Here is an 8,602-nt window from a genome sequence, read left to right on the forward strand (position 1 = left end):
AGGAAGACGTCTGGGGTGGGCAGGAGCCCATCCAGAACACACCACCGTCGCTGTGCGCAGCCGTGGCGGTGTCCCAGGCGAGGACAGCCAGCGGTGAAGCAGCAGTGACACCAGCGGCAGCAGCAGCAGCCAACCCGGCCACAGCGGCAGACGGACAGACACCAGCAGCAACAGTAGCCGAGGCGTCAGAATCATCCGTCAGCGGCGGCCGGGGCACCGGGGGAGTGTGAGGAAAATAAAAGAAGATTATTTCCCAACATGTTGGCTGAGTCATCAGTTTCAAATGTGTTTCACATATCTCCCACTGTGGCCGGTGAGCCAGCTGCCATGACCTATCGGTTAATAGCCAGCCGGTTTCGGTACAAAAGCCTGCGCTATTTAATCTATCGATTAATAAGCTGCGGAGCACAGTAATTACACCAGCTGCCTTCAATCTGGTGATTAGTAGGCAGCAGGGTTCGCTGCAGGGATCTGATGGTTATGACTCTTCGGTTATTAAACCACAGACCTCGCGGCATTCTTCTGTCCGAGATACGCCACCTATACACGGTCATAATAAGCCCAGGAGCGCAGTGTTAACGCCTCATGTGGATATTACTGCACACACCTCCACCCATCCTCTGAGCGTGTACACGCCTCATGATGCGAGGCGGAGTGATACGCAGCGTGTGGAGGCCTCCGCACAGCCCTTTCGCTCTAGGCCCACCTTGGGTTGCCTCACGGGCAGCGGCGGTGAGGGCTCTGGCGTGACTAGTCGTCATGACAACCACAACACATCTCGAGCATGCGCGCCCGCTGTCAGAGTGTTTCTCGGCGTGGCAGCGCATGTGTTTGATGGACAGATGGATGAACAGGCTGATCAGCAGAGGGTACACCCTGCAGTTCGCCTCCCCCCCCCCCACAGTTCAACGGGATACAGGTGACATGCCTAACATCCCGTGAACAGTGTCTTGCGCTCCAAGCAGAGCTACGGGAACTCCTGTTGAAAGAGGCTATTTCCAGGGTTCCCCAGGAGGAAGAAAATCAGGGGTATTACTCCCGCTATTTTCTTATCCCGAAAAAGACAGGGGGAATGAGACCCATCCTCGACCTGTTTCACATGCTGACGGTCAAAAAGGTGCTAGAGTGTGTTCACCAGGGAGATTGGTTCACCTCTATAGACCTAAAGGATGCATACTTCCATGTACCCATCATTCCGCAACACAGGAAATTCCTGCGGTTTTCATTCCAGGGAATAGCGTACCAGTACAACCGTCTGCCGTTCGGCTATTCCCTGGCTCCTCGTACTTTTTCAAAGTGTGTAGAGACGGCGTTGCAGCCGCTACACAGAGGAGGGATGAGAGTACTATTTTTACCTGGACGACCTGCTGCTGCATGGCTCGCTCCAGGGAGGAAGCGGCTTTACAGACGGTACAACTCATATCGTATCTGTCAAAGCTGGGTTTCATGATAAATTGGGAAAAGAGCTGTCCCATTCCAGCCCAGAGTATTGTTTACCTGGGTGGAATTGAACTCAGCCCGCATGAGAACACGACTCTCACGGCAGAGAGTGGAGTGGACACGCTGACAGCTCTCCTTCGACGTGTCACACCCCGCAGCGTGGTGACGAAAAAGCCCCCCACAGTTCAATGGGATACAGGAAACACTCCTGTCCTCCCAGAAGCGATGACTTGTGCTCCAAATCCGAGCTGCTGGAACTCCTGTTGAAAGAGGATATTTCCAGGTTTCCTCAAAGGGAGGAAAATCAGGGGTTTTCACTCCCGTTATTTTTCTAATCCCGAAAAAGACTGGGGCAATGAGACAGGGGCTGGAATGTGTTCACCAGGACGACTGGTTCACTTCCACCTGAAGGATGCATACTTCCACGTACCCATCATCCCGAAACACAGGAAATTCCTGCGGTTTCTCATTTCAGGGAATATCAGACCAGACAATCGTCTGCCGTTTGGATATTTCCTGGCTCCTCCCATTTTTGTGTAGAGAAGGCTGGAGCCGCTACACAGAGGAGGGATAAGAGGGTGGTTTCCTTTGGACGACCTGCTTTGCTGGCTCGCTCCAGGGAGGAAGTCGCTTTACAGACGGTACATCTTGTATCGCATCTGTCAAAGCCTGGGTTTCATAACAAGTTGGAAGGAGAGCTGTCCTCTTCCCTCTCAGACAAACGTTATCTGGAGTGGAATTAAAAACTCAGCCAGCAGCAGAGCGCTCTCTGGCAGCGAGTGAGAAACTGACAGCTCTCCTCCGGCGTGTCACAAACCACACAGCCCTCTCCGTAACGCAGCTGCTCTGCATTAGCGTCAGCTGGTCACGGGGGGGATACCCCTGGGTCTCCCCCACAGGGGGAGTCTCCAGAGGTGCTTCATTCACTGCAGAAGCCTGCTGTTTTAACCTATTGGTTTGTAAACTGCAGAGCTCGAGGCATTCCTCTGTCCCAGATATGCCTTACACACGGTCATAATAAATCCACGAGCACTGTTATAACGCCTCGTGAGGACAGCATACACACACCTCTCATCCTCTGGGCGTGTACGCGCCTCATGATGAGAGACAGAGTGGAATGCAGCGTGTGGAAACTCCCTCGCAGCTTTTTTGCTTCACGGGCAGCGGCGGCGAGGGCGTGGCACGTCACCATGACGACCATTATGGTCTTCATGGTGACGTGCCACGCCCTCGCCGCCGCTGCCCGTGAAGTGCTGGAATTGGGCCGGTACTCACCGGTACGCAGTACCGGCACTTCTGGTTCTGACCCATGGAGTACCGGCACTTCTTGCTCAGTACCGGCATGCTGGCGGTACTCCGGTACTCATGCACCGTGCCAGTACTCAACACTCTCCCGCCGTTCTTATTATACATCCATATATATATATACAGCGTATAGGTACTGTATATACTTTACAATTTACATACCTAGATGCACGTGTGTTGTGTTTATGCAGTGCAACTCCCACCCAGTGGGTGGCTATGTAGAGTGATAGAACAGAGCAGGCACGCCCCCGAGAGAAGGAAAGCAAGTCACGTCACAAATTAGCATTTCTAAAATGTTAGCGTGGATTAATAAAAGTGCAAAAAGACAGCGGTTGTCGCCGGAAGAAACTTCAAATACAGAGAATGCTGTGCCTGTGTTGGAAATTGTGTCTGATGGGGAGCTTTCTTTGGTTGATCCTCCTGCTCCAAGTTCTAGTGCATTAGCATTAGCACTAGCTCCGCCGCCTCCTCCAGAGCCTCTAACGTTAGCTGCTGCTGGCGCAACTGCCACCACCAACACCGGGCAAAGCGATGCACCTGACTGCTGGACAACGGACCAGGTGCAATATTTTTGCAAGACCAATGCATGGCTCCTTCTTAAAGATAAGAATGTACAATGTCTGTATCCTCTGATATGCATAACAAACGGATATTGAAACGTGGAGAGCCGGCCCGCAGGGAGGAGCCAGCAGAGGATATATAAACAGCGAGACCTGAGGGGTTCGGCCTCTTTTCCCTGCTAGACAGCTGCTTTTCTGTCGAACAATATCCTGTTTGTAACATAACCGCGCCTTTATTTTAAATTAAAGTACCAATTTTGAAACTTCACCAGAGACTCCATTTAGTCTCCTTTTAAGCTTCTCTCCTGGACGCGAGAAGAACCACACAGATTAACACTACTTAGCACCAGTGGCGTTTTCTCCTGGAGGCCAAGGGAAGCCAGGCTTCCCCTGTTTTTTCGGATTGTAGTTATAATTTTAATAAATAAATAAAAACACTTTGTTTAGTTTCGGAAATTCATTGTTGTGTGTTGCTGCCGGCCCGTCTCTCCCCCATTCTCATTGAGTATTTTACAAAGAGTGAAACAGCGCCCCTGTAGATGTTATGGTGAAACAGTAGATTGCACTCTCTGTTGCGAGAGGAGGCCAGCCGAAATTGGCTTCCCTTGGTGAAAAAAATGGAGGGATTGACCAATCAGACAAGGCTCACGTCATGCCCCTGCCAACCTGTGATTAGCCAGGGCCATGCCAAGGGAAGCCAGAGGCGGCTGGCTTCCCTTGCCTCACAATCCAATCAAATCGCATCAACTTAGTGTTGCAGTGACGCATCCTAAAACCCGGAAATAAGCTGCGCTCGGTTTCCCTCATGTTTCCCTCGACAAAAATGAATGGGATTTCTCCATAGGATTTTGGAAAATAGCTCGAAATAAGTTCAGTGGAAAACGAACCTGTTAGATAAATGCACGTTTTGTTCAGTCGGATAATATCCACATGTCTACCCTACTTTTATAATTTTCGAATCATAAATCGAATCGATAGAAGATAGATAGCGTCACTGCACCACTCTCACCGAAAGTAGCAAGCAACTGAAGCAAGTGCAATTATGGAGGGTGGAGATTTTGAGTATTTAATCAAAAATAATTGTACTAAACTTCCGCTACAGCAGCAACAACAACAAATACAATCTGATGACAGGCCAATGCCCAAACTGGAGCTGTGTACAGCGAGGAAAAAAGGAGCAAATCGGACGTAAAACGTTAAAGGTCTCCTGATTGAGTTTGTGAATTAATGCTTATTAGAGTTTCGGCTGGAGAGTGCGTGCGGACCTGTCGGTTAGATAACAGGCGTGTGTAAGTCCTGCATTTGTATGATACAAATGTGTGTAAAATGATACCGGGTGCTGTAATCACTCATCTGGTTACGTTATTACATTGACCACCACACTCCCGACTCAAAAGAAAGGACGTATTATTGGCTTCCCCTAATTTTTTTCCCATGCCACGCTACTGCTTAGCACATAAAACAATTAAAATGAGATCCAGATTTACCAGTCACAACATTATAGATAAGAGTAACACATGCGTCACTTCCGGGCAAAAATTACGGCCCCGCCCAGTTTTGGGGGAAAACAACGCTGTCATTTGAATGGCGGTCAATACAAATTCTGAAGTTTTTGCCAATCCGATCAGAAATGTAAGAAAACCGTAGATTTTTGGATCTTCAAACAACATATTCAATGTGCATCGACATGAAAATAACAAAAAAGTTCATGCTGGACTCAAACCCGAGTCCCAACAGTAAACATCAATCATGCCCTGCGCGTTATGAGTGCGCCACAAATCATCACATCCTAACAGATCACCACAGCTAAATTTGTTACATTAATATTGTCAACAAGTTCTAGAAAAATGCAATCCGACATCATATTGACAACAATAATAGTTAGTAAAGGATGTATTGATGTGAATGTTTTGAACAGTGAATACTTATTGTAAATCGCTTTGGATAACAGGCATCAACACAGCGACTTGATTTATTGTTCTCTGGTGATCTGTTAGGACGTGTTGAATGGAGAAGTCCTCATCTGTGTTAAACCGATCCTCCCAGGGAACTGGGACCCGCCCAGGTTAAACTGTTACGATTTCTGTGTTCACTGTTCAAAACATTCACGTCAATAAATCCTTTACAAACTATTATTGTTGTCAGTCTTACATTTGTATCATATATTATTATCAATATGATGTCGGGTTGCATTTTTCTAGAACTTGTTGACAATATTAATGTAACAAAATGAGCTGTGGTGATCTGTTAGGACGTGATGATTCGTGGCGCACTCATAACGCGCAGGCCATGATTGATTTTTACTGTTGGGACTCGGGTTTGAGTCCAGCATGAACTTTTTTGTTATTTTCATGTCGATGCACATTGAATATTATGTTTGAATAAAGGATTCGTAATATTGTTTGCCGACACCAACATTCATGACCAAGCAGCATTTTAAAGTCTAAATATCCCCAATGACATTTCTGCTGCTATCTTTGCAAAACGAGGTAACAGTCACATCTTATCTGGATGAGTGCTGCACAATACCGTTTTTATAAGGGATGTGGGTAGTCTTTCATATTAAACATGATCGCTGGTAGATAGCCACAGAAATCGTAACACAATTTAACCTGGGCGGGTCCCAGTTCCGTGGGAGGATCACAGTTTAACACAGATGAAGACTTCTCCACGCTGCTTTCAAACTGTGAGTAAACACCGTGTGCTTCACTTGGAGGCTGTCTGAAGGTATACACAGATGGACTTGGACATTAACAATGATATTCCGTAATAAGTCTGGTGTGGTGACCACCTATTAATACACTGGGACATAATTCATACATGGAACTACAGTTGGGGCTATTGTTTCCACACAGACATATATGTGTTGTTTACTATATATGTTGTGTGCCCTCCTGACTTCACTCTCTTCTTCCCGGACTGCAACCGGACAACATGTCCTTTTCTACACTCTAATAAATTACCCTTTTGCACCTCCATTGCACCGCCTCCGACTCCCTATCTCTCGGCACTAAATTGGTGACCCTGACAACGTCTCGTGAAGTTTCCGGGACGGACCCGAACATGGCGAAAAGCGCTGTTTTTTCTCGTTATGCCAGAGATTGTTGGAGACGTCCGTGGCTGCCATGGGCACACGGACTGAGGCTCGGTGCGCCCCCCCGCGGAATGGCTGAGGACGTCACTCGCCATTCCCGCATCGTCTCGACACTGGAGGACAGCGGGCCTTCCATCTACACTGAGACGATGCACGACCTGCTGGGTAGGGGAGAGAACCAGACTCCTTCCACGTGGGGTTGTTTTTCTTCGGGGCGTGCGGCTGCAAGTCCAGGCTGCGCTAGCTATCGACGACTAGCAGCTAACCACGTTAGCTAACGGCTACGGCTAGCAGCTACCGATGGCTGCCAGCTAACGGCAACAGCTAACGGCTATCGACCCTTTTGAGTTTTTGCTTTTTTTCTGGTGCCGGAGAGGAGGTTCGACCAGCCGGTTGACCTCAGGTGGACACTCTCACATTTTTCACCACCTCAACGGCGGTTCCAGACGCCACTCAAGTTTCCTTCGGCGCCTGGGTGGTGCACTCCTGGACCCCGTCTCGCCTCGACGGTTTTGGACGTCGCCCATGCTGCCATCGGCCCGTGGGTGGCGCGCTCCGGAGCCTGTCTGGCCTCTCCTGCCTTCCGGGGATATCCAGACGCCACTCACGTTCATCGGCGCCTGGGTGGCGCACTCCTGGACCCCCTCTCGCCTCGACAGTTCCGGACGTCGCCCATGCTCCATCGGCCCATGGATGGCGCGCTCCGGGACCCTGTCTGGCCTCTCCTGCTTCCCGGGGATGCCTCGACATCTGCTGAGGACTTCATGCCCGCCGCCGCGGCATGTCTGCCTGCGGCATGTCTGCCTGCGGCCGGGTTGCTCTCCTGCTTCCCGGGGATGCCTCGACGCCTGCCGAGGACTTCGTGCCCGCCGCCGTTGCACGTCTGCCTGCGGCCGGGTTGCGCTCCTTCCTCCCGAGGACTTCATGCCCGCCGCCGCTGTGCCCTCGCCTGCGGCCGGGCAGCGCTCCTTCCTGCTGGGGACCACCGGGTTGTTGACGCCCGTCGCGACTCAGCGACCCGGCTTTCACCGACTGGCGGGTGATGACTTCATTCGCCACGACGCCTACTGCGGCCCCCTTCCGACGGCCCGTTCCATGGCCCGGTCCTCACCTGCGGCCCCACCCTCCTCGGCCCCTGTGGTGCTTCCTCCATGGACGCGAGGATTTTTTTTGCCATGTTTGAATTCTGGGGGGGCTTGTGTGGTGACCACCTATTAATACACTGGGACATAATTCATACATGGAACTACAGTTGGGGCTATTGTTTCCACACGGACATATATGTGTTGTTTACTATATATGTTGTGTGCCCTCCTGACTTCACTCTCTTCTTCCCGGACTGCAACCGGACAACATATCCTTTTCTACACTCTAATAAATTACCCTTTTGCACCTCCATTGCACCGCCTCCGACTCCCTATCTCTCGGCACTACACTGGAAACAATAGCTGGTTTAAATGATTTATTCGAGCAACTCGTTTGTCTTGTTGTAGTCCTCGCTGTTCGCGTCCGGATATCGCCATCGTAATCACAACCTCACACAGTGGTACTGGATGTGCATCAACGTGTTCCTAAGAAGCCAAATATACCAAAAGATGTATGTAAACGACAGAAGAAAGCGATCGAAATGTGTATTTCAGTCGAAAGTCACGCACCCCACGGAAACGAGTTGATTGGGAAACAAGTTGATCGGGAAACAAGTTAATCCGGAACACCGGTACCAGTACATTACATCGGCTTTAGTTGTTCACAGTCAGAACATGCTAGAGCTGTGCATTGATGTGCATTGATGGATCGGTCAAGTGTTTATAAAATTGAGCGTTGAGGAAAGAAAGACTAACGTTAGAGAACTATGAAGAGGCAAAAGCCATCCGGGGCGCAGTATAAAAACCTGATCAAAACAGAAGAAAAGAAAAAGAAGAGAAACGTGCCAAGGTGAAAGGTATGCAATTTTGATTGTATTGTCAACATTAGCGAATGGATCATTGTAATCTTGCTAGTTAGCCAAGCCAACGTTAGCTAGCCAGCGTTTGTTATTGCCATTCAGTCGAAACTGTCATAAGGCTATTTTCGTTGTGTCATGAAATAGTTCTATTTCGTCCCTACTGACCGCCAATGGCGGTGCTTTTAGCACTGGATATGTCCATCGCACGCATGCGCAGTTCGAGTACCTAATAACAACAAAGTCACCTGTGAGCCACGT

Source organism: Gymnodraco acuticeps, unplaced genomic scaffold (genome assembly GCF_902827175.1).
Source record: "Gymnodraco acuticeps unplaced genomic scaffold, fGymAcu1.1, whole genome shotgun sequence".
Classification (NCBI taxonomy): domain Eukaryota; kingdom Metazoa; phylum Chordata; class Actinopteri; order Perciformes; family Bathydraconidae; genus Gymnodraco; species Gymnodraco acuticeps.